This window comes from Botryllus schlosseri, chromosome 12, assembly GCF_051294905.1.
Source record: "Botryllus schlosseri isolate E-star chromosome 12, Bs_hap1, whole genome shotgun sequence".
NCBI classification, from domain to species: Eukaryota; Metazoa; Chordata; class Ascidiacea; order Stolidobranchia; family Styelidae; genus Botryllus; species Botryllus schlosseri.
Window position 1 is genome coordinate 989153 of NC_137247.1, and position 15647 is coordinate 1004799.

Below are 15647 nucleotides of genomic sequence, written 5' to 3' on the forward strand. Positions count from 1 at the left end.
CGCGGGCAGCATCCCGTCCTACATGATGATGTGGTCCGCGGCCGATCAGTCTGTCGAGATTTCCCACTACTTGCTTACTACGTCAAATTTTAGTAACTGGATGTTAATATATTCGTGCGTGCGCACCGTGCGAGTGTGGAGCTTACGGGTAAGTTCACCGAAGCGAGAAAACTTACATTGTCAGCATTTACTATGTACTCAACCCCAATGTTGTTTGTGGTAATCATGGTGTTTGTCGACTGCAATGATTATGGCGGAATTTTTAACTATCAAAAAGGGGTGCGTGTTCAAAAAAGTTTGAGAACCACATGACAATGCTGTTCTCAAATCCACATTTTCTTCGACATTATCGGCGAGAAATTGCTTTGAAATAACATTGCTTCGTTAAAATACTATCATCAAATACGATTTATTCCATGTATTGTGTATATGTGAATAAATTTGCAAATAATGTATCGATTCAGCAATCCGGCCCACCAAGTAGCCTACATAATTTTCCTATATCTGGCCAGCCGATTGGAGAAGTTGCCCGTCCCTGCACTAGATTTACTGTATTTTGAATTGACCTAGTGTTCTAGTGTATTTTTTTTAATTCGGAAAATGTTGTGTTCTTTCTTGAAAAAATATTTGTAAATTTGATGTGCTTCAAATGATTTGTACCGGTACTTGAAAATATTGCAGTTAATATTCGTTTACACTTGCTCATTTGGTACAAGAAGCAACCCAATAGGCCTTGATTGTCGTTCATTTCTATCAGGAGCAGACTGTTTAATATCCTGAAATTAAATCCAGGACTGGCAGTTTGTAAACCTGATCCGCCGATTGCCTGATTCTAGTACGGGTGAAGTTTGCATGACAAAGACTGAGATAGACCAGGCCAGCCAGCCCGCAAGCCTAACGTAGTTTTCATCTCCTCCCGAGGCCGGGTTTGAAGTCCCAGAAGTCGAAACTGTATTACTTACTCGAAGAGGATATGATGCGCTACCTTACTCCAACCCCAAATTGACTGGACTCAATATTGAATGGTTCGCAAAGGTGTATGTATAGCCTCCCGATCAACATGCAGTTGGGCCATTCCATACACAGACAAACGATGTTCACATCACTACCTCTTCAAATCTCCTGAAATTTGGTACACGCAGAGATGAGCTTATTCCAATCAGGATGAACTTTATTTTATGAAAATTGGACATTGGGGTCAAAAGTTACGTCACTTTGAAAATTCACAATTTTCTGCTCAATTCCGGTCTGCACATCTCAGGTTTTATCAATGAAATATTCAAGAAGATGTAGCTAGATGTTGGACGACAGTGTAGATACGGCACTTGGATTTATCTGAAGTTTGTCGGATCATCTATATTTCCAAGTGAATTAATACCCTGTAGGTGAGGGTCAAAGGTTAAATTGAGGGGGAAATCTAAAAGCAGTCAGGCGTTACACGATTTAGACAGCGGATTACTCAAAAACATATAAAAAAAATATTTTGGAAAAAACGATCTTAAATGAAAGTTTGCTTCAAGGAGAATTCGTTCATAGCTGTTTGATTTTGGTTTTGAAACTGTAAAGTGATGAAATTGCGGTTTTAAGAGTGCTCACACTTCATTTGTACATGGAAATGCAGTACAAGTAGTGCGTGTTCGGACATCGAGTCTGGGGTGTGTGCGGGCAACATGTCTGGGGTGTGTTCGGACTGTGTTGCCATTCGGACATCGTATCTGGGATGAGTTCGGACTGTTTTGCCCGTCGGACATCGTGTCTGGGGTGTGTTCGGGACATCATGCCTTGGATGCGTCTTGAGAGTTTTGCAACTCGGATATCGTGCCTAGTCTGTGTTCGTAATGTGTTGCCATTCGGACATCGTGTCTAGGGCATGTTCGGACATCATCATCATCACTGGTTTATTAGCAATTTTATCAGTTCAATACACCACAAAAATGCGATACAATGAAAAGACAGGAAGATGTCGAAGCGACAAGGAGTAGTCTATGGAATCTGACACCCACCTTGGCCTAGGCGATGTAAAGAGGAGGCATGCACACTGAATGAAAGTAAAGAAGATAGTATAGAAAAAGAATGCGACAAGAAACAGGGCGGCATGTCATGGGAAGCGAGATCGATAGGTCAGTCGTGGTCCGGTAATCTTGAGGACGGACTGTATTTATTTAGTAGTAATTGCTTGTATTTCGACTTGAATGTGGACATGCTCGTCGACTGTCGACATCATGCCTGGGGTGTGTTAGGATTGTATTGTGACTCGGACATCGTGTCTGGGGGTGTTCGGACATCATGCCTGGGATGTGTTCGGACTGTGTTGCCATACTGACATCGTGTCTGGGATATGTTCGTGCTGCGGCAGACATGCCTCAGACCTGATATCTGCGCACTATTTTTATCCGGACATATTATTCTTCGGTGCTGATATCTGCGCACTAAATACCTCCAAACATGGTCCGGTCCGGACCGGATATTTGCGCGCTTAATGGACGACAGACATGCGTCAGACGTGATAACTGCCTCCTAAACTACGCATGACCTATATGCAGGGTTGCCATACCGTCCTTATTTCTGAGATTTGTCCTTATTTTGAAGAGCCAAGTCTTAGAAAACTCAACTGTCCTTATTTCTAAGAAATTTCCTTGTTTTCGACTTGAGTCCTTATTTTGCCGTATTTTCAACAACTAAAGAACTTCGATCATTTTCCTCTGGTATCTGTGTTGCAATATCTGCAATTGTGACATTGACCTGGAGGCCATATGAAAAAGACCACTATTTCAACTTATATTGATACCCCAAAACAGAAGAAGTGTGTCAGCTGCTGCTGAGGATACCTGGGGCATTCCATGCTGACAAAAAACAGCAATCATTCATCACCAACGATTGCACATCGCAATATTCCCCGATTATAACATCGCAAGGAGTTTGCTTCGACCAGGACCAAGACTACAAGCTTTGTTACTGGAGGTCTTGCTCCATACACTAAAAAATGATTTTGTCTGAACTTGGTGTACAGCCTTTTCCCATATTGGTTGACGCCTCCAATCACAGCGAGGTGAAGAAGTTTGGTTTATCACCCTGTGGGGGTCCAAGACCATCGTATTGCTTTTTTCGGGGAGGGGGGGTGACGAAGTGCTGTTTCGGTCCTGAATAAAGGTAAACCTAGACCTGAGCGGTCGTGAGATCAATGAAGCACTTTCTGATAACAAGGAGTTGCTAGAACAGATTGTTTCTGGCGAAAGTATGGAAAATTATATGCCACGCCTCGTATAAATACACAGTATGTACGAAAACGCTTTTAAAAGTCAATCTAATTTTTCGACTGTCCTTATTTTTGGGTCCACGTCGATGCCAACCCTGCCTATATGTCTGCGGTTTTTGCTAATATCTGCGATAGCTGGGTATATCCACAGTAGTAATAGCTGAGTATGTCCACACTATCACTACTGTGGATATGCTCATAGCTATCACAGATACCACTACTGTGGGTGTGGAATTGTGGATATTCTCAGCTATCGCTACAGTGGATATACTCAGCTATCGCAGATATCACCAAAAACCGTAAACATATAGGTCATGCGTCGTTAAGGACGCAGGTATCACGTCTGACGCATGTCTGTGTCCATTAAGCGCGCATATATCCGGTCCGGACCGTGCCATGCCGGATAAAAATAGTGTGCAGATATCAGGTCTGAGGCATGTCTGGCGCAGCACAAACATTTTCCAGACACGATGTCCGAGTGAAAACACAGTCCGAACATACCCCAGGCATGATGTCCGAACAACTCCCTCCAGATGCGATGTCCCAGTGGCAACACAGTCCTAATACCCCAGGCATGATGTACGAACACGCCCTAGACACCATGTCCAAATGGCAACACATTCCCTACACACCCTAGGCACGATGTCCGAGCTGCAAAACTGTCCGAACACACCCAAGACATGATGTCCGACTACACCCCAGACACGATGTCCGAGGGGCAAAACAGTCCGAACTCACCCCAGACACGATGTCTAAATGGCAAAACATTCCAAACACACCCCAGACACGATGTCCGGGTGGCAGCACAGTCGTAACACTCCAGACATGATGTCTGAACAGTGAACACGTCCTGGACACGATGTCCGAATGGCAACACATTAGGAACACAGCCTAGGCAGTAGGCACGATATCCGAGTTGCAAAATTGTCCAAACGCACCCAAGACATGATGTCCCGAAAATACCCCAGACACGATGTCCGAGGGGTAAAACAGTCCTAACTCACCCCAGATACGATGTCAGAATGGCAACACAGTCCGAACACACCCCAGACTTGTTGCCCGCACACACCCCAGACTCGATGTCCGAACACGCTCTACTAGTACTGCATTTCCATGTACAAATGAAGCGTGCTCTTAAAACTGCAATTTCATCACTTAGCAGTTTCAAAACCAAAATCAAACAGCTATGAACGAATTCTACTTGAAGCAAACTTTCATTTAAGATCGTTTTTTTCAAAATATTTTGATATGTTTCAGAGCAATCCGCTTTATAAGTCGTGTAACGCCTGACTGATTTTAGATTCCCCCCTCAATTTAACCTTTGACCCTAACCTACCGGGTAATAAATTTCACTTGGAAATGTAGACGATCAGACAAGCTGCAGATAAATCCAAGTGCCGTATCTCAACTGTCGTCCAACATCTAACTACACCTTCTTGAATATTTCATTAATAAAACCCGAGATGTGCAGACCCATAATGAGCAGAAAATTGTGAATTTTCAAAGTGACGTAACTTTTGACCCCAAAGACCAATTTTCATAAAATTAAGTTCATCGTGTTTGGAATAAGCTCATCTCTGCGTGTACCAAATTCCAGGAGATTTGAAGAGGTAGTGATGTGAACATCGTTTGTCTGTGTAACGTGTATGGAATGGCCCAGTTATATTATATATCCTTGGTCGAATGCCTTGCCAGACGGTAAATTTGTAGGGCCAGAATACTTGAAAAATAACGTGGCTTCTTAAAGACGAAGTCTAAATTTGTTCGGGTATTGTTCCCTACATGATTAGACTAATGAGAGAGAGAATTTATTTGGTTCCCTGAAAAATACATAGATAAATAAATACAAAGCAAAATATAATTCAATTTAGAACCAGGCCGTAGCGAAGGGATCTCCAGACCATCAAGTCAGCTACAGCTCTGTGTTTTTAATTCATTACAGCGTTCTTGTGGAGATTCCTCGGAGCGTTTGACCATAGTGTCATATATGGTGTGGACACGGCGAGAGTGAACGGCTCACTGCATTTGGGTTACGTCATACTTTCCATTTGACCAAAGGCAACTTCACGGCCATTTTTGACCGACTTGCCGAGCGCAAAAAAATAACACAGGTATCAAGGGAAAGTTGCTGCTGTACTGATTACGAAAATATAAATTTTATTCTGTTTATGGTCCTGCAAACCCCCCCCCCCCCACAATCAGCCTAGTGATTTGCATTGTGGTCGAGTTTTGGCATTGTGACGCAACAATTCTGTCTGGCAAAACGAGAGTGAAGCTGAGAAGAAAGAGCCAGACAGCCCTGTTGCGCCACAATGACAAAACTCAATACTGGTTGATTTTAGGGGTTTGCAACCGACTCCAACTCCTACTTCAGAGTTTTTTAATATACCGACTCCGGGAATTTCAAATTCTCCGACTCCGACATTCCTGTAAATTTACTTGGGAAATTATACCTTCATTACATTTTTAGATATGTATGGTTCACAGAAATTATGAAAACTGAAGTTTCAGAAAGAAATTAACTTTGAGATGGCCCGAAAGCGTAAAAACTTGATGACTTCTATAACTGCGACCGCACTTTTCGGTAGCATTTGGTTCGATTTTAAAGTACCTGGAGTCGGAGTCAGACCATCTTAACAAACTCCAACTCCAGCCAGTATGTGGTTCCAACTCCGACTCGAAGGAGTGCAACACATTTTCTGTGAATCCGACTCCAACAAAAGAACATCGACGTAACTCGACTCCGACTCCACAGCCCGGGTTGTAACCATGTCCGAAACAACATATTTCATCCCCCTTCCGCCCCCAAAAAGCACTAATCTTGGGCACACCTGAGTGTAATCGATGCAACTTCGTGCGGACTAAATGGTTAGGGTTAGGACTAAACTAAATGCATCTGCTTGTTAAAATTTGTGAATGAATTCTGTTAATAATATTGGTTTTTTCATATATTACTATAAAAATACACCCGTAGATTGCACATCCGGTGGTTTCCAACCTTTTATGGCCGCGAGATCAGTTCCAATTTGAAAATGTTTCGTGGTCTAGCTCAAAAAATGATAGGCTGATTAATACAGAAGTCAGCTTGACGAGACGTACTCACGGCCCATTTTGGAAGCAGATGAGGTCCAACATCATCGCGATCCCAAGAATAAACGCAAACGACCCCCAGGTTTAAAACAACTGTCTTTGACCAAACTAAACTAAAGCATCCAAACGGCCTTAACCAACTCTAGGAATATATACCGTTATCTTATAATTGCGCTTACAATTACACTTATTTCAGTAAGTGGTGGTTATTTGTATTTATTTTAGATTGCATTTTTTACGATGGCGGTCCGTGGTCTCTATATTGATATCAATAAACGTTGTATTAAATCGCAGCGCAAAGAAAAATTTCAAATAGCATAAATCGGCTTAAAACTAATATTATTTATGTTGATTTACGAAAATATTTTGAGCCTACTTCAAGCCTTCAAAATTCCGGACATTTTGGCATATTTTAGAATTTCCTCCCGGACGCAGTTTTTACGGTGAAATTCCGGACGTATGGCAACTAGGGCTGGGCACAATGATTCGATTACTCGAATCTGAATCGAGTCTTAATTTTAATAATTCGAGTCGAGTAGTAAAAGACGATTTTTTCGAATACTGAAATTATACGCTCCTCGCCACTGAAAGTTAATTTATCAACGAAAATTACAGTTTCGATACTAATTTTCCATGTTGAAGCCTTGAAACATTGATTGGCCGTATTGCAACATAATAAACACATAGTACAAAGCTACAAACGTTACTGGAAATAGCGCATTTTCGAAGTCATGATCATCCAACAACATTGTCACCAAGTGCAATGAAATCGGTATGGTCGAAAAGATACCAAAGTTGCCTTAATGTGATGGATAACAGGCATTTTGTTCTTTGTGGTGACATAAAAGGTACGTATTTGAACTTTGACATATCATATTCTATTATGACGTTATAATGAGTGATACTCGATTACTCGACTCGACTCATAGCATATTACGTGATTCAGAATCGAATCACTCAGGTAGAGAGAGAGAGAGAGTCTTTATTTTCATCGAACCAAAATACATAACAAACGGCAGTGATGGTGGTACAGAAAATATGCGTGCACAGTATTCGGTATTAGATAGGAATGATCGATAAGACCGTGAAGGTCATCTAGTCTGATCACACCAGCATCCAACAGGTACACTTGACTCAGAACAGTCTGGCTGTAAAAAAATGTTTAGTTAAGAAAGGAAAATAGAAAAAAAATTAAACAATGGTAGCAAATGATCAATGAAGCAATGTCTGGGCGAGGTAGGGCAACAGTGTTAGTGTAACAACAAGAGGTGATCAAGTAGGGCTTTTTTGAATCTATTATAAGGCAATTCACGGATATGTGATGGTAATGCATTCCAGATGATAGGTCCCGAGTAGTCGATAGATCTCTTACTGAGGTTGCTATTGGGTTGGGGTAAGTAGACGTTTCCTTTAGACGAAGATCTCGTGTAATGAGAATGGACAGGACATGTTTAGCAGGTATGAAAAAGTCATCAAACACAGGAGGCAGACTATTGCAAAAATATTTGTGAACAACTTTTGATACTTCGAAGCGATACAGTTCATCAACTCGCAAAATTCGATGCTTACGGTAGTAAGGCGATAAATTGGTACGTAAAGGTACAGATGAGATCAGCCGTATCGCACGGTTTTGCAGGGTTCGAATTCTGCACAAAAATGTTGTACATGCATGTACTCGATTTTCCCCAGCCCTAATGGCAACCCTAAGCTGTACTCACTTTTCAAAATGCTCAGCTAGAACTAAAGCTAGTACTAAATCAGTGGATCCTAAAGTGGGCGCCAGCGCCCCCTGGGGGTGTTCGCGAGCGTGAAGGGGGCGCTGGTCACGAAATGGGCGATTGGGGGGGGGGGGCGCTGGCTCTAACAGTGGGGCGGTAGGGAGGCGCTGAGAGAAAATGAGGCGGTATAGGTTTAGAAGACAACTGCTGCGTAGTGTTGAAACTATTGATAAATAAAGCAGCTAAATTCGCAGTAAAAATGCGGAATCGATTCAGCTGTACCGGAAAAGTCCATTGTTACTTTACAATGTTGAACCTGCCCATCAATGGACTAATTTAGCAGACGGCAGTATCCCTGAAAAGCGTGGTTCCCTGAGTGTTGTGAGAATTTGAGCAGGTATTGCTCACTGCAAGGTGTGATGGCATTACAGAAACTGCCTTGCCTGATTTTACTTTGTGTCAAACGATCGTGGATTTACCACAGTGCCGCGACCGTGGCCTTCGACACAGCGTTTCTGGTTGCGAGAAATGATATCGCTTCCACTTGACGGGCATATTTTCCAAAATTTATGAGTAGAATATATCCGTTCTTAGTAATGATGAACCTGATAAAGGTTAAAATGGCACTGTCCGGATTCAATGATAAGCCCGTGATATTTCACCGTAATTTGATGGAGAAACATAAAGCAATCAACTCAGAAAATTGCACGAGGAGATGGTGATTCCAGGATATATTCCAATAAAAAATTCCTCTCCGGATATTCAATCCATTCTGTGAAGTTTACGATCATGAAATGACTGGGGATCTGATTACATTGCAGTGTAGAACAAGTTTGAGTTCAACCCAAAGTTCAGTATCTCCAATCAATCGTTTTGGATACACAATTGAATCAAATAGCAATACTCTCACTGGAGTCGGTTCGAGTTTTTCATCATTGCCCTTCCCCGCTCATATTTGATAGAACGTGTTTTAAGTGCCGTGATAAGGTGATAAGGCTCACAGCAGAAATCGACTCGACAGTACGGGACGTGAACCCTGGAGATTTTAGAATGAGATTGTTCTTATCACGACTCAAACCCAATATGTCGAGGATGATGATAATAATACACATGGTTGCAACCAAGTCACAAGGCTCCGAGTCACAAGTCAATCTCAGTTTTATAGTTTTGACTCGAGTCAAGTCGAGTCATTTTCAATTCACTACCGAGTCAAGTCCAAGTCGAAGTCACCGAGCAGAGGGTCGAGTCCGAGTCATGGTATTATGACTCGAGTCGAGTCCAAGTCATTGTGTTGACTGCCCAGTAGGGCTGGGCAAAATCGAGTACCTGAGTGATTCGATTCTGAATCACGTAATATGCTCCGAGTCGAGTCGAGTAATCGAGTATCACTCATTATGACGTCATAACAGAATGTAATGTATCAAAATTCAAATATGAACCTTTTATGCGACTACAAAGAATATAATGCCTATTAAAGATACTTTGGTATTCTTCCGACCTTACCGATTTCATTGCACTTGGTGACAATGTTGTGGGATGACCATGACTTCGGAAATGTGCTATTTCCAGTAACGTTCGTAGCTTTGTACTATATGTTTCGTGTGCTACGATAAGGCCAATCACGGTTTCAAGGCTTCAACAGTGCAAATTAGTATCGAAACTATAATCCTCGTTGATAAATTAACTTTCAGTTGCGAGAAGCGTATAATTTCAGTACTCGAAAAAATGGCCTTATACTACTCGACTCGAATCATTAAAATTAATACTCGATTCAGATTCGAGTACTCGAATCATTGTGCCCAGACCTACTGCCCAGTTTTCAGTTAAAGGCTTATAAATCCACTTTTTATAACTTTGTTTGGTGATATCGAATGGTTTTCATTTATAATATTCTAATTTTCGTCATTTTTAGCAGTTTCTGGACGCATTTTCAAGTACCAGTACCAATAGACGAAATCCCAATAGTGTGATTACTTTACTATTCCTCGAATTTACAATGAAACGTCGGTCTTGGCCTTCTGAGTCTCGAGTCATATGACTTGGTTCGAGTCATGCGCAATGACTCGAGTCCAAGTCGAGTCAATACACAAATTGACTCGAGTCGAGTCGAGACATTTCCGTATTTTGAGAAAATGACTCGAGTCAAGTCGAGTCATCTGAAAAACGTGACTCGAGTCGGACTCGAGTCGAGTCATGACTCGAGTCATTACAACCCTGATAATACAACAGCTTCATCCGTCTCATTATAAGCTGTAATAAATGCAGAACAACTTTCATTTTATCATTTAGGCGTGGTGTGAGGGGGGTGTCGGGGGGCGCTGGCACTTTATTCGTTGTCCAGGGGGGCGGTACCTAAAAATGTTTGGGAGACACTGTACTAAATTGTCAAACCTAAAACTAAACCTGAAACTACTCACTCTTCGAGATCCGCAATTAGCAATCTGTATTTCCAAATCTCTCTATCACCTTTATCCTCCAAAGTTTCAGGGTAATTGTTGCTGAAGTGCGTCGCAATAAACGTTTGATCAGTAGACCTGGCCGAGTAATTATGATAATGTTTCTTAATAGTATGGTTATAATGTGAGGATTGCAAAGAACAAATATTGACACAACAGCTGTAACAGTGACCATAGTTGGGACGTTGTACTTGGTAGTTCTTTTTCCTATTGTTTGTTTCACCCAATCGTTTTGCCGAAAATATTGGATATCAAAATTTGTTGATGCTAAATGCTCATTTTTAGATCAATAACTAGTTTAGTTTCATACAGGCCATTATGTTTTTAGTTTATTGGGTATTGTGAGACGAATACAGCACCAGTATTCATCCTTCAATATTTGGAACTCGGAATAACGTTGAATTTGTTTATTGCTGTGATCTACTGTAAGATCCTGGAATAATTTTTTGGAGGATCAAAATGGCGTCACACATTGCGAGTCTTCATTGTCACACAAAAGCTCATCAATGTGATATTTCTGGGAAAGATGTTACTCGAAAATACGATCTCAGGATTGTTACAGATATGCATACCGGTGTCAAAACACATGAATAGTATAGGATGGGATTCGTTTGGCGCCGTCCAATCAGAGAACGCCACGTCGCCCTAATTGCCACGCCTATACGACGCCCATTGCCACATCATCAGCCACGCCCATTGCTACATCATCAGCTGCGTCATCAGTCACGTGCCACATCATCAAGCGCCGCGTCTATATAACGCCCATTGCCACATCATCATGATTATGCGAACTAACCTGTTTTTTGAGAATATTAATTCTCGCATAATACAGTGAACGTTGAACAAGATTTCAGGACGTCATCACAGAGGAATCAGCTAACTATCTTGATCTAGGTTGTAGGCTCAATTCCTGTAGTCACCACATTTCATACGATTCAGTCCTTTTCCTATCTTCTAGCACATTGCTTTTCAGCCTTTTTGAGCTTCATTCGCACGTTTTTTGTAAAATAAATTTCATTCGCACAAACTAACCGAATATTGTTATACGAAAAGAAGATGAAAATACAACATTTGTTTGCTCAGATTTTCAACAAATTGGCTACTATCTTATTTTAAGCTATTAAGTGTCTCATTAAATAGGCTGTACTATTTTCGCTCGTTTTGATTTCAACTATTTCACTAAAAGCCTTCTATACTAGTGCTTGGATGAACAGGCCTTTAAGTCTTTTCTGCACTCCTATCCAACATATACAGCGTATTTTTCAAGAGTGAAAAATCGTTGCTGGACAAAATTTTGAGATTTTGAGAGCTGACAAAAAGGTCTAGGAGGCTCCAGTATGTCCGAAGTGTGAATAACTCACCTGTTTGTGTTGAGGCTTTTGCCTTATGTCTTGGAATATAAGGTCCAAATGATCAAGGAGAGTAGGCAGCTTATAGAGCTCGCTATCTTATGATACGTTGCTCCAACTTTTTTTCGATTTCCCATTTTCCGTCTCGAGAGTATGTGGTAAGAGCAAATAAACTCACGATACTGTGTGTTCTGCTCTTTAGCTCAATACGATACTGTGTGTTCTGCTCTTTAGCTCAATTTAACTTGAGAATTCATGACAGTTTAATAACGTTAAAGCAGTATTTCAGACTACCACCAAAATCTGAGTTTTTGTGGCATCTCGCGACCCGAGCTCCACCCATAAAAATGAATTCATTTCAAATATTACAGTAGTATGCTATGATGTGAAGGACATGCATGACATACAGAACGCACCGCAACAATTCTATCCAGCACAGCTCAATTTAACTTGAGAATTCATGACAGTTTAATAACGTTAAAGCAGTTTTTCAGACTACCACCAAAATCTGAGTTTTTGTGGCATCTCGCGACCCGAGCTCCACCCATAAAAAGGAATTCATTTTAAATATTACAGTAGTATGCTATGATGTGAAGGACATGCATGACATACAGAACGCACCGCAACAATTCTATCCAGCACAGCTCAATTTAACTTGAGAATTCATGACAGTTTAATAACGTTGAAGCAGTTTTTCAGACTACCACCAAAATCTGAGTTTTTGTGGCATCTCGCGACCCGAGCTCCACCCATAAAAAGGAATTCATTTTAAATATTACAGTAGTATGCTATGATGTGAAGGACATGCATGACATACAGAACGCACCGCAACAATTCTATCCAGCACAGCTCTACCAAATATGTCTGACGCACGCGATTTCAAATCATGGTGAATTAAATTCCTTTGCGTGTCGCAGTTGTACTACTATCTACTCCAGGGGTGTCAAGCATACGGCCCGTCAGCTGATTTCATCAGGCCCGCGAAGCAATTTTGAGTAGATTGATAAATGCTTGAATATCCAGAACATTTCTAATAGAATGAACATTTCTAAAATATGTTGAGATTTTTAGTAAGAAATATAACCAATATACAGTCCTTCAAGATGACACATGTCAAGCATGTTTATGGGCAACATTATAACAACTAGACTACGGCGTTGAGGTTTCTAGTCACCATTAGTACCGTCGCTGACATTGACACCAAATTCCGAGAAGGCAAGAAAGTGCGGACTCATTTCACTGACGAAAGATTAGTTATTCACGGAAGAGAAAACGCCAAGAACCCTGATATGCAGGTTACATGGAAAATATATTAGAGGTCTCCAGCCTCTCGAGAAACTCGATTAGCGATATAATACTATAAAACAAATTCCAACGACCGTGTTTCCATTCCTCACAACGCATTTGCAAGGTTGATGCCAATATATCACTAAAACGAACGGAGCGTAGAAATATGCCAACTTTAACCATCGTTAGAGCCATTGCTTTATAGGCTTATAACTTTACTCATCTGCCCAATCATCGTGATATTACGAATTCCACTGTTTGCAAATAAAAGGTTCAGCTAGAATCACTGGCGTAGCAGCGTGTGCTGCCGCCCCTGGCTCTCGCTTAAAATGCCGCCCCCTTCCCCTAAGTAGACCGCAGCAAATTTCGACATATATTGATGTTCAAGCAGTCCTGTCAATAAAAATAATTAGAACTAATATAATAAGGCCAGAAATAATAAAGACAAGAAATAGCGAACGAATGTATTGTACAAATAGAAAATCAATAGCCGCCTCAAAACTTAACTTTTCGGGCTTTCGCAGAAGCAAAATCAGCGGTAATATCCTCACATTAAAGTTTTTGAACGTAGTCTCTTTCTATAGACAGAATGGATAAATCTGATAGCCGATCATCATTCATGGTAGAACGTAAATAAGACTTAATCAGTTTGAGCAGTGCTTTTCAACCTTTTTCAGCTCCGATATCACTTTTTTTGTAAAATAAATTTCATTCGCACAAGCTAATCGAAAATTGTTATACAAAAAGAAGATGAAGATAGGCCTATACTTAATAATATTTTGTTCAGATGTGCAACAAACTGGCTACTATGTAGCTTAATCTATCAAGTGTCTCATTAAAAAGGCAACTTTTTTCGCTCGTTTTGCTTTCACTACGGCTTGTGACAATTACGATTAGTGGTGCGACGTATTAAGTTTTTACAATTGCGTCGCAACTACAAATGTTACACTGACCTTAAATTTTCTATTAGGTTTATTTGAATAATTCCACCTCAGAAAAGTTAACAATTAATCACGATTTTCATTCGCACCATCTCCGTCATTCGCACTGCAATTTTTTTCATTCGCACAAGTGCGAGCGAACCGTCACGCAGGTTGAAAAGCATTGAGTTTGAGCATAGTGTCCTATATCGTGTCGACACAGGCAAATCTCACGCCTCAGTGAAATTGTATCACGTCACAATTTCCATTTGGCTACAGGTAATTTGACGGTCATTTTTGACCGGCTTGCCGAGCATTAAATTTGGTTAAACAGGTATCAATCGAAAGCTGACTCTGCACTAATTACGAAAATATAAATTTTATTCCGCTCGTGGCCCTGGAACTCCCACAATCAGCCTCGAATTTTTCATTGTTATGGAGATTGACATTGGGACGCAACAATGCTGTCTGGCGAAACGAGAGACTAGCTCAAGAGAAAAAGAGTTAGACAGCATTGTTCAACTACTTCAAGTAGTTTTAGGTTGCCTATGGAAAAAGTACTTCTACTTGTACTTGAGTAGATTTTTTCTTCTGTACTTCTACTTCTACTTGAGTAGCTTTCTTGACTACTTTGACCACCTCTGCCTGAAACTGAAGCTGTAGCGATAAGAAGACAATATCACCAAGCTCCCTTAGGATTAACGGTATCATATCCAAATCGAATTATCAATGCCATGACAAAATCCTTATCCCAGTAATCGTGAAAACAGCACTCAAGGCCAGCAGGAATTTTTGAGCAGAAGCATATGTTTATTTACCTGGATACAACGAGTTAAGCAATCTACATCAGGAAGATATTTGCAAATGAATACATACGGTGACACATATATAACCTTATCCCGTCCGAACCATCGAAATTGATACCTCCAGGCCAAAGAGTAATCAAAACAGTCACATCACCCAACCACTTTTGCCTTGACTACCAGCTTAACGCGCAACTATCAACTTAACCCAAAGATGGAGGCCAATTGATCACGCAAATATCGCGAGTAGCGCACTCCAGTGTTTATATAGCTCAGTGGGCTATATTTACCTTATATTTTCAATGGTCAATTTCAATACATTATGACGTCACAATTGAATATTCGTGACGTCATGGCTTAAAAACAAAAGGCAATAAAAACATGTTTTAAATTAGGGCCTTGTTTTAAACATGTTTGATATTACCTGATTTTTGTTTCAAATGCAACCCTAGTCTAAAGGGTGTGTGGTACTATCACTCTCGCAGAACTGAGCTCCAACGCGACACAGTTGAATCACCAGTCCGATTAGCCTTTTCTACACCTAACAAAAATTGCTGTTTCATTTTGAAAAATGAATGAAGCTAAATATTACTTCATAGTATGTACCAAAGCGTGTGTCGAATTTTTTGACCACGTGGCGCCCTCTAAAAGCGAAATAGTTCGCGGTCTGTATTCAAACCCTACCACCCGTAATATACGGGTGTGAATATACACATGTGGAACACCAAACTAGAACCTACCTCACACATTATGTTATTACACAACATT